The 12,047-nt window shown below is 50.2% G+C and overlaps 1 long non-coding RNA gene across 1 annotated transcript; it reads right to left on the reverse strand.

Moving 5' to 3' along the window:
* Positions 1-1,335: 1,335 nt before the first annotated feature.
* Positions 1,336-5,380, reverse strand: LOC132365020 (uncharacterized). Its single transcript, XR_009503031.1, has 5 exons — positions 5,318-5,380; positions 4,986-5,119; positions 3,027-3,171; positions 1,757-1,887; positions 1,336-1,655 (listed from the first exon to the last, which is right to left on the reverse strand). It is a non-coding gene; the product is annotated as an uncharacterized LOC132365020 (long non-coding RNA).
* Between the last annotated feature and the right edge of the window lie 6,667 nt (positions 5,381-12,047).

A 12,047-nucleotide genomic window follows, 5' to 3' on the forward strand; every position in this document is an offset into this window, starting at 1 on the left:
GAAGCCAGCCTTTCTTCTGTGTGGGGAACAGGGTGCTGGTGAAAGGGGAGATGGACAGGGCAGGCACCCACCACAGGCTTCTCCAGACATCAGGGCACAGCAAGTGCCAGGGGAAGGTGAGGGGTGCAGACTCTGCCCTCCAAACCACCCGTGCCCTGTGCCCCGAGCAGCCCCTGCTGCCCAGCGCATATTAAAATACCTTCCATTCATACCGGGTTCGACGCTTACAAATCAAGTATTAACCTAAGTAATGTTGGGAATGAAACAGTAAAACTGAATCAGCCCCTCGGCCACTGCGGGGCTGGGTGGTGGGGTACCTCACCTGGGCGGAGGGTGAAGACGGAAATGGGTGTTCCAGAAAGTGGGCTGTTCGGGATCTGGTTAAGCAAGGTCTACCCACACTCAAGGAGCGGACCTTCCACAAAATAGATACTAGGGCAGCATGAATGATTAGGTCCATGTTAGAATTATGCTTGTGACAGATGGAGACGTGGGTTGGAACACAAATTCTCCATGTATGTTCCTTTTATCCATTTGGATTTTTGAAGTATGTGAATTTATTACTTACTCAAAAATAAGATTTTAAATCTTTGGGAAAAAATTTTTAAAGAAAGAAGCAACTCTTTTTACCAAATAAGGCTGAAGCTATTTCTTCTGTTGACCCCGCCTGCTGAACCCCCAGCTAAGCAGGGATGTAATGGGTGGAACAAATCAGGGACAGAATATGGCCAGGCACGGCCGTGCCAGTCTAACATCTAAAACAGGCAACCAGGCAAACACATTAAAGGGGCAAACATGGGCAGCCTGGAGAGAAGCTTCTTTGTGCTTTCTTAGGTGGTTGAGGCCGACCGACCACCTGCATCCCCTTGGCAAGAGCTGCCTCCAGGCTCTGAGGGCCACGGAGCGGCTTCCTGGACCACCACGCTCTGTCCTGGGATGCCAGCCCTGCCCCGGAGTGGGACCAGCCCTCGAGGGATGGAGTCCGACCTGTCACCTGGGCTCCCCTAGTCCTTTTTTCTCTCTTTTAAGCACTGGCGTTAAAACCTTACAAAATCCAAACTAATCAGAGCCCAGGTTACAAGTATATCTTGATGTTTTTAGTTCATCAGAAGCCTTGCCAAGGTTTTTAAAGTATGGGGCTTAAAATACATCATCCGCTGCTCCGAGCCAGCTGGGGGAAGCCAAAGGAAAACACCGTCTCCCTCGGAACATATGGCAAGTCGCTGCTGCCGGAATAGGGAGAAATCAGAAAAGAAAAGATGCTCTGGCACAAAAGTAAAATGTGGGTTTATTGCAGGGAAATAGACAAAGCTTCATGCCACCAAATGCTGTTTTCAGAGCGATTTTTTTTTTTTTAAAGCTGAGATTTCTTTTTTTTTAATTAATTTATTTTTGTCTACACTGGGTCTTTGTTGCTGCGTGCAGGCTTTCTCTAGTTGTGGCAAGCGGGAGCTACTCTTCATCGCGGTGCACGGGCCTCTCATCGTGGTGGCTTCTCTTGTTGCGGAGCACGGGCTCTAGGGGCGCGGGCTCAGTAGTTGTGGCACACGGGCTTAGTTGCTCCTCGGCACGTGGGATCTTCCTGGATCAGGGCTTGAACCCGTGTCCCCTGCATTGGCAGGCGGATTCTTAACCACTGCGCCACCAGGGAAGCCCTGTCAGAGAGAATTGTTAAATGATAGAGTTGATGAAAAAAAGAAAGGGGGAAAGGCATTGCTGAAACCTCACGTGGGTGCTGGGGACCCGAACGTCCTACCTGAGATGGCGACCGGAAGGGAGGGAGATGGATCTGGATAGAGCTAACATGTGCACACTGCACAGCGAGGTTCGTGGGCAGGACGGGCTCCAGCCTGGGCCTCATGGTCCTCCAAGCAGATCCTTTTCTTTCTTTTTTTAAAAAATGTATTTTATTGAAGTATAGTTGATTTACAATGTTGTGTTAATTTCTGCTGTACAGCAAAGTGACTCAGTTACACTTATATACGCATCCTTTTTCATATTCTTTTCCATGATGGTTTATCCCAGGAGATTGGATATAGTTCCCTGTGTGCTACAGCAGGACCTTGTTGTTTATCCATTTGAAATGTAATGGTTAAGCAGGTCCTTTTCTGGCCCGTGGCTTTCAGTTCCCACCTTCCCCCTTCTCACTGTGCCACCGGGTCCTTTAAAGCATCGTGATGGCATCAGCAGGTGTACTGCTGCAAACGAAGGTCACCTGCACGCAGGGGACAGCTTAAAGAGCTTGTGGTGCTTGAACCATATTTAAGGTTTATTTTTCAGCATCTTTGGATGTCCCCTGTATTTCTGCTCAGTCTTTTGGTTATTTAATCTAAAACGCATGATTCTCTTTTCCACACTTTTAGCATTCCTGGGGTTTCCACCTCGCTCTCCTCCTTTCACTGAATGTTATACTTGTTATTGTTATTAAGGATTTGACAACACAGAAGGAGGAAATTTTATGTAGTGTCACTGGGTAGTCAACGTTTTACTACTGGAGTTGGAGCGTCCTTAGGAAAATATGTGTGCAACAAAAGACTGTTGGTGGTGTAACTGTAGAGGTATTAGGTTAATATATAATGCATAAGTCTGTGTCATGGATCGTTTTTATTCATCATAAAATTTTCAAATGACTCGAGGAGGTGTGGCCCTCGCAGCTGTTCCCCCGCGCTAACGGCCTCGGGCTCTGACTCAGAGAGGAATTCTGTGCCAAAGCACCTGGCAGGCACCACAGTTCTTGGGATACTCCCAGGGAGGCGATGACTCGTTGTCAGCAGGGGTGAGGATGACAAACCAATAAAAGCCTGCGTGGGGAGGACCTGGTGAGGATAGAAGTCTGGGTCCCTGGCGTGTGAAGAGGCTGTTTTGACCCCAAAATGCTTACCATTGATTTACTTAAATCAGTTTCTATTTACGAAGTCTGATTTTTGCCCCCTGGAGCAGATCGGAGAGGCCTGTGAACACGAGTCCGAGGACAGAGCTGCATGTGGAGAGCGGATCCCCCAGCCTGATGCCCGCGTGCCCCTCACCTGGCGGTGCACAGTGTCTGTCTGAGGTCGGACCGTGCAGCCCTCGAGATGCCCTGAGGCTGCTGTCTCTAGGGCCGAGCTGCTCAAACTTGACCCCGTAGGAATCGCCCAAGGGCGCCGGTGACTCCTGGGCCCAGGGTGGGAGCTGCGGGGACAAAACAAACGAGAGTGGAGATTGATTTTATTCAGGCTGCTAAGGTAAGGGGATGCCCAAGATCAGAGCGTCTCAGCGGAGGGGGCCTGCCTCGGGCTTTACAGGCAGGGCCGTCGAGAGACGGCTCAGTGCGCTGAACGGAAATGTTTGTCTCTGTGTCCAGCTGGTTTCACAGGGACAATTCTAATCTCAGCTCACCCTTCACAAGACAAAGAACAGGACATTGGAGGGCCTGTGTGTAAAAGGGCATCTTCTGCGAGTCCTGCGGGAGTCGTGAGGAAGCGCGGACTTATCTAAGTCGTGTGGGGCAGGAGGGTTTCCTGGGGCTCAGCACCAATAATCCGCACTTTAGACAAATGCTCAGTGACTGAGAGGCAGGTGGGACTGGACCAGACGTTGAGAAACTCTGCTCTGGAGCGTCTGAGAGATGCGAGAGGGCCCGTGTTGCCCTGGTAACACCTTCGACATCTCCTGGTCCTGTGATAACCTGACACACTGTGGTGCAGGTATCGCGGCCTCTCCAGCGTTTGCTGCTGTCGGCCCATGAGGCGGGTCTCCCCCATCTGACACTGGGGAGACCCCAGGCCCACGATGGAGGAGGTGCCTCCCCGTCCCCGCCGAACAGAGGGTCTGCCAGCCTAGGGTACCTGCCCTCTGCCCTCTGTCCTCAGTGACCTTTGCGGGCCTGTCCCCTCTCACCCCAACCTGGTCGGACCAGAACCACCCGGGCTTCCCCACCATGACCCTCAGTGCTGGGCGGATGGCGGCTGCTCCCACAGGGCGTAGGCTGCTTTCTGCTGCCCTCTCCCTGTTCCCAGCGGGACACAGTCCCAGTCATCTGAGGACACTTCCTGCGGGCACTGGCTGCGAGCTGGGGCCAAGGGACGAGGCACCGCTGGTTCCTCCCATGGGATCATGGAGAGCTGAGAGCCCCCAGAGGGAGGGCAGGGGAGGGGCGGTGCCAGAACCGGGGAGGCAGGCGAATGCATGGGGCTGTGACAGCGGGCGAGGACCCTGCACCCATGGTGACCCAGGCATGACCCCTCACTTTCCACCGACCCTCTGCCTTCTGAAGGTGCCCACGTCGGCCTGCCCACCCGGGAGCCAGAGGAGGATCCTGGGGGCAGCCAGTGCGATGGTCCCTCAGGGCACAGAGCAGGAGGGGACAGGGGGAGGGCTGGGGGCGGGTGCAGCATCCCCGCCTTCCCTGCGGGAACCAGGCTGGGCTTCCTCCTTCTCCCCTGAAAAGGGCACCTCTTCCAGGGCACAGCAAGAGCCCATGCGGACACTGGGGATATTTTCATTTATCGGCATCTACATTTTTGTTTGCTTCTATGTGTGAGCTTTCAACGATGTGTGTTATTCGATAACAAAATCTAATACAACTGGTCTGTTCTCAAACATACACGAAGCAGCGACAGGGGGAAACGTTAGGGCAGCTGGCCCATCCCTGACCCATCCCCGGGCTTGCGGTTGGGCTGGAGGTACTGCCTCCTCTTAGAGGGTGGCCCCCAGGCCCCCGAGGTGCTATGTTGAGACCTGGGGGTGGTCGCAGGACTTATCTGGACCAGGTACCTGGGCCCAAGGTGAGTGGGCTGGGGGTGAGTGGTACGACTCTGACACCAACTCCGGGGTCAGTGCAGACCCTGCAGGTTGAGGACATGGTCCCCCCACAAGACCGTCCTCACTCCCGACACCAGCTGCACTTTGGGGGTTCCAGGACCCTCGTGCTTCTGACCAACTGGCTACAAATTTGGGGGTTCCCAGCACCCCCTCCAGTTCCATCGGTCGCCAGAATGACTCACGGAACTCAGGAAAGCAGGTCCCAATGACTACAGGTGAGGTCCGGGAGGGCCCTCGGGTGCGCCCTCCGCCCATCAGCACAGCCACGTGAGTCGCTGATCCAGACGCCCATCTGAGTTTCCAGCGCCTGGAGTTCCTAGGGGTTTGTTACATACGCATGATTGAACCACTGATCTTGTGATTGAATCCAGTTTCCAGCCCCCCCTCCCCTCCCTGGAGGTCAGAGGTCAGCCTGATGTCACTCGACACCAGGTCCCCACCCTCTAAACCCTTGTCTTTCTGGCACGATGGGCGCCCCCCAACCTGAAGCTCTCAAGGGGCCACGGTTAGTCACCTCATTAGCATAAACTCAGGTGTGGTCTGAGGGGTGGAGCAGGAACCGGAGACAAAGATGCCAAATTCTTGTTGTACAACAGCTGCCCAGGGGGTGCCTCGAGGCGCCAAGGAAATTCCTGAACTGGCCATCTCGCCTCTGGGAGCTGCCCTGGAAGCCCCACCCCTGTGGGGAGGCCAGAGGGGGGGACGCGTCTGGCAATGTTTCCTCGATGCCCGGGCATCCAAAGCTCAGCAGAAAACCCCAGACACGCAAGATGTCTTGGCGGGAGATGGTGTTTGCTGTCATTCTCCTCGCAGGCACGTTGGAGCTGCCAGTGCAACAACAAAAATAAGTATTTTTAGGGTTGCAGTTAAACAAAAGGTCACACATTTATTCTGTATGACTCCATATGTTTGGAATTTAAATAACATTCTTCTGAGTAAATGTAATTCGGGGCATTTAGCTTCCTAGTTATTCTTTAGAGGGACTCTGATTTTTACTTTCAGGAAGTAAGCTCTTAATTTATTTAAATAGTTGTGGGCTGAGATAAATCTATCCGTGTGATGGATCTGGTTGAAGACCTCTGTGTCCCAGCTGACACTGTGTCGTGGGTGACACGCTCTCTACATGACCGAGTCAATCTGTGTGTGGGATGGCTGCGTCAGTTTGCAGGAGCACAGTTAGGACGGAGGGAAGTTGGCTTCTGGTACCTACCTTCCCCCACAGACTCAGTGTATCATTCTGGGTGATACTTTTCAGTGCTTCTATTTTCCCATAAAGTGGAATTATTAACACTTGCAGCCTACTGCATTGAAATAGCATGATGTCTGGGATTTGCTTTAAACTATGTAAGGGGAACAAAGGATGGGAAATAGATGAAACAAGATTGGCAAAATATTGACAGATGAATGAATAAAGAAGATGTGGTGTATATATATATAATGGAATACTACTCAGCCATAAAAAAGAATGAAATAATGCCATTTGCAGCAACGTGGATGAACCTAGAGATTATCATACTAAGTGAAGTAAGTCAGAAAAAGAAGGACAAATACCATATGCTATCACTTATATGTGGAATCTAAAAAAATGATACAAGTGAACTTATTTACAAAACAGAAATAGACTCACAGACATAGAAAACAAACTTATGGTTACCAAAGGGGAAAGGGTGGGGAAGGGATAAATTAGGAGGTTGGGATGAACAGATACACACTACTGTATATAAAATAGATAAACAACAAGGGCCTGCTGTACAGCACAGGGAACTATATTCAATAACTTGCGATAAACCATAATGGAAAAGAATCTGAAAGAGAATATATATATATGTATAACTGACTCACTTTCCTGTACACCAGAAACTAACACAACATTGTAAATCAACTATACTTCAGGGAATTCCCTGGTGGTCGGTCCAGTGGTTAGGACTCCGCGCTTCCACTGCAGGGGGGCACGGGTTCGATCCCTGGTCGGGGAACTAAGATCCTGCAAGCTGCATGGAGCGGCCAGAAAAAAAGAAAAGAAAAAAACCTGCAATACAGAGTTGTTTGTTTGGGGGAAAAAAAAGAAAGTCGTTAAAAAAGATTGGCAAAATGTTGATAAGCTTACAGCTGAATGATGAGTCCACACAGGTTCATGATACTCTTCCCTCTACTTTTGTGCATGCAAAGAATTTTGTGAATTTTTGTGAAAACTTCCCAAATGAAAAGGTTAAAAAGATAAGAGTAACACCTGCCCCTGTGTACCGCACATGAGCTGTCCTTAGAGCACCTTGTATCCCTTGGAGAAGGATGTCTCGTAAATACAAGACCGAGTCACTACTCCGTGGCCCTCAAATTAATTGCATCACACCTTGAGGTATTGTTGACGAGGAGATAGAAAACAGATCAGACCCCACGGGAAGCATGGCCACGAAAGAGGAAGACAGAACTTTCAAAGCATCGGATGCTACGAGGGAAGAGCTCGTCTTCAACTGACAAACTGGAAGGCCATCTGGGCAAATCGTTGACGTGGGAGGTGCATTTGCAATACATCAAAAATATGTTTCCCGGTCGCTGACAGTTTATTTCTGGAGTTCCATAAGTGTAACATTTCCGATCTCGTAAATGATAAATAATAAATGTTTATTTATAAATCACTGGTTCCCAGAGGCGGATGAGCACACAAAATAAAAACAAGCTGCAGAAGCTGGTTAATTCCCACCAGCCTGACTCACGGTGGGGATTCACGAGCCCGCGGGAGAGGCCAGTACACCCAGGAAACTGTGTTCATCACAACACCAAGGCTACCGAGTGCGGTCGGCGACACACAGAGCACCGGCGTGCGTGCAGCAGAGGAAGGCACGTCCTTGCAGATCAACAAACCTGCCCCTGCTTGGAAAGATGCATGTTTGAGAAGATGTCGTTGGCTTCTTGCAAACCCCTGGGCTTTCTGTGATAGGAGACAGAGCATCAGCTAAAGATTGGTGCAAATAAAAACCCTGAAAGGAAAAGGATGCCTCATGGTTCTATCAAGATCACCCCTCCTGGGTCAGGGTGTGCGTTAGTCTGTGTGAGCTGCCGAACTGGCTGCCAGAGGCGGAAGCAGTTTATTCTTCCAGGCCTGGGTGACAGGGGCCCACAGCTGTTTCGAGAAATGATAATCGTGGAGAAAGGTGACGTGGCTCTTGCTGAAAATGAGCCAAAAATTACTCTGTAACTCAAGGCCTCCCTAATTTTTTAAAACAACTAACGTGTCTTTGGGAATGCAGGATGGCTGAGGATTGGAACTAGGCAGGAGTGGAAGCTTATCTGAGTTAGCAAACCCTTTGGCCATGAGATAATAAGATGGTGTAGATAAGCTTATAGCGGAATCAGAATAAGTAAGAAATGCTTTTTTAAAGGCTTTGAAAACTTTTACATACAATTGGCAAAAGCTTAGCTAATTTTAAGTGATTCCACCCCATTGTTAAACAAGCCTTCCGAATCCTTACTAGGGAAGCGTTTGTGTTCTTTGTTCACTCTGAAGGCAGTAAAAGAGGACGCCCAGTTAGTTAAGCCGTGAAGAGCACTGGCTGGGATGAGGGCCCGGCCCCGGCTTCGTGGTCCTTCGGGGCTGCTGAGAGCCCTCAACTTGTCCAGACAGTTTTCTTCCCATAAAAGGACCCAGGGTTTCCTTCCAGGTCTCTAATTACATGAGCACTTTCTGTTTTCAGGTAACAAATCTATTCTTTAATCTTTTCCACTGATCCTGACTAATATTTGCACATAAGAAAAGTGCATTGATTTGCATGATCTAAAAGTGCATTTACATAGCACAGGGAGATCAGCTTGGTGCCTTGTGACCACCTAGAGGGGTGGGATAGGGAGGGTGGGAGGGAGACACAAGAGGGAGGAGATATGGGGATATATGTATATGTATAGCTGATTCACTTTGTTATAAAGCAGAAACTAACACACCATTGTCAAGCAATTACACTCCAGCAAAGATGTTAAAAAAATAAAGTAAAAAAAAATAAATAAAAGTGCATTTAGATAATGTCATACATGGTGACGTGGCCAAATAAGAGGCCACGGGCAGTGAGAGGGCGGCACAGCCCCTGAGGGCGGCGAGCTGTCCGCCAGCCCACCACCCAGCCAGGCTTGGTCCTTTCTTTTCTTCTCATTGAAAATATGCTGTAGAAACAGCAGCTCTGTTCTCTGATGTCTCAAGAGATGGTAAACATTCATTTCAGCAAGATCAGGAAAAGAGCCAAGAATGAGGGGGCAAGAAGAAAAAGAAACATTTTTTCATTTTAATGCTCCTTTTTGTGCTAATTTCGTGCGGTCTCGAGGGCAGGAGGACAGCGTGCCAGCCCCGCCTCCCTCTCCCCTTAAGCCTCCATCATCAGCCTCTCCGGATGAGCCGCAGAGACCCCAGGCCCTGCAAAGGCCAGTGCAGCCGGCCGGCGGGCAGGGGCGGGAGAGGGGCCCGCAGCCAGGCCACCATCTCTCTGTCCCCCCTCATCCTCTCTACCCCCCTCCCCCACCGCTCCTCCTCGGCCAGGTGGGCAGCCAGAGCCCCTCCAGGCAGGAGGGCACCCTTCCCAAGGACACTGATGGCTGTGGGCAGAGAGGAAGCAGGACTTGAAAGCACGTCTTCTGAGGCTGAAGCTCAGCTGTAACATCCCTGTAGGAAGAACCTGGACCTGAGCCTTCCACGGTCCTCCCACGGCCGCCTTGCCATCCACGGTAGGGAAGGACGAAATGGTGCAGCAAGTAAATGAAGCCTGCCTGTTCTCGTGGTGGCCTCTACGTGCCATTCTAAGGGCCTAAATAGAGACAGAAAGGGGTACTGTCTTACTCAGGGGTCTCCAGAGAATCAGAACCAATAGGATGGAGAGATAGATAGATAGAGACATACAGACACACACATAGAGAGAGACAGACACAGAGACAGAGAGAGATTGATTTTAAGGAAGTGGCTCATGCCACGTGGGTACTGGCAAGCCTGAAGTCTGCAGGCAGGTTGGCAGGCTGGAAATTCTGGTAAGCAGTCGGCTGGGAGAATTCCTTCCTCCTCAGGGAAGCTCAGTCTTCTCTCTAAAGGCCTTCAACTGGTCGGATGAGGCCCACCGCATTACGAGGGTGCTCGGCTTTACTCCAAGTCAGCTGATTCAAACGTTAATCACACCTGACAAATACCTTCACAGCAATATCTAGACGGGTATTTGACCACACAACTGGGCACCCCAGCACAGCCACGCTGACACAGGAAGCTAACCACCCCAGGTGCCGAAGCCCAGGAAATCCTGTCCTGACCCAACGCAGCTGAGCCCACGCCCAGTGCCAGCTGCACACACTGGGTCATCTCACAGCTCTTGCCTCTGTCTTCCTCCGGCCTGAGTGCGTTGCCTCTCTCTTTTAAAATAAAGCACAATTGGGCTTCCCTGGTGGCGCGGTGGTTAAGAATCCGCCTGCCAATGCAGGGGACACGGGTTCGAGCCCTGGTCCAGGAAGATCCCACATGCCGCGGAGCAACTAAGTCCGTGCGCCACAGCTACTGAGCCTGCGCTCTAGAGCCCGTGAGCCACAACTACTGAGCCCGCGTGCTGCAACTACTGAGCCCGCGCGTCTAGAGCCCGTGCCTTGCAACAAGAGAAGCCACTGCAATGAGAAGCCCGTGCACTGCAACGAAGAGTAGCCCCTGCTCGCCGCAACTAGAGAAAGCGCGCATGCAGCAACGATGACCCAACGGAGCCAAAAATAAATTAAAAAAAAATAAAAAATAAAGCAAAAGTATTATTCAGCCTTAAAAGGAAGGAATTCTGACCCATGCCACAACACAGATGAACCCTGAGGCCACCATGCCCAAGGACATAAACCAGTCACCAAAAGATGCGTCCACTCAGACGAGGCCCCCGAGAGGCAGAGACAGAAGGCAGAACTGTGACCCCCCAGGGGCTGGGGGGTGTGTGGGGAGCTGCCCTTCCAGGGCCCAGAGCCTCAGCTTTGCAAGACAACGGAGCGCTGTGGATGGGCGGTGATGGCAGGACTACAGCACGTGTGCGCCAGGCCACTGACCTGGACGCCTGCAAACAGTCGGAAAGGCCAACCTTGTGTTATGCGTATTGTACCCAAGTGTGTAATACGGTTTCCAAATATTGGGGGTTCCCCATTATCTCTCTGTTACCGATCTGTAGTGTAGTTCCATTGTGGTGGGAGGACGGGCTTTGTACGTCTGGAACCTTTTAAATTCCCGGACGCCCGAGCGCACTTGCTGGCTTGCTCCGTCCTGCTGTTGTTGCCGTGTTTCCACTGCTCAGTGACCTCCTCAGCAAAGGGTCTCTTACAGGATTACAGAATCCAGTGATTTGCAGAACGATTGCAGCGGACACGATATGATGATATTTGTACGGTTCCCGGCGTGTGGAGGGAGAGGCCCTGGAAGGGTGTATGAAACGTGGGCTCGGCTCAGAATAAAAAGAGGGAGCGTCACACCGACCACTGAACACCTGCACGGGACCTCGCACCCCGTGGGCTCTCAATTACAGGACAATAGCAGGTGAACGATGGAAAGGAGGAAAAGACATTGCTGAAGAGGTCCTGCGGGGAACTAACTAGACATCAATTTCAAGGACGTCATTCTTCCGTGTGGCACGCATGTCTAACCAGCTTCTCTCAATGTGTGGCCCATGGGCCCTGAGGGCCCCCAGACCCGTTCAGGGTTCAGCAGTTCAGGGTCAAAGCTACTTTTAAAAATTAGGAGTTTGGGATTAACAGATACACACTACTATATATAAAATAGGTAAACAACAAGGACCTACTGTATAGCACAAGGGACTATAAATCACTTATAATGGAAAAGAATCTGAGAAAGAGTAGATATTTGTATAAGTGAATCACTTTGCTGTGCAGCAGAAATTAACACAACATTGTAAGTCAACTATACTTTGGTAAATTTTTAAAAATCTGAAAAAGAATGTATATATGTATAACTGAATCACTTTGCTGTACACCTGCAACTAACACAACAGTGTAAATCAACTATACTTCAATTAAAAGATAACTGATACTAAAAAAACTACTTTTCTAATAATACTAAGACGGTCCTTGCATTTTCACGGGGACGTAATGGTACATACATATATCACCATCTTTATCCATTCATCTGTTGATGGATACCTAGGTTGTTTTCATATCTTGGCTATTGTAAATTATGTTGCTATGAACACTGAGGTGAATCTATCTTTTCAAATTAGTGTTTTTGTATTCCTTGGATAAATACT

Source organism: Balaenoptera ricei, chromosome 4 (genome assembly GCF_028023285.1).
Source record: "Balaenoptera ricei isolate mBalRic1 chromosome 4, mBalRic1.hap2, whole genome shotgun sequence".
Taxonomy (NCBI): Eukaryota; Metazoa; Chordata; class Mammalia; order Artiodactyla; family Balaenopteridae; genus Balaenoptera; species Balaenoptera ricei.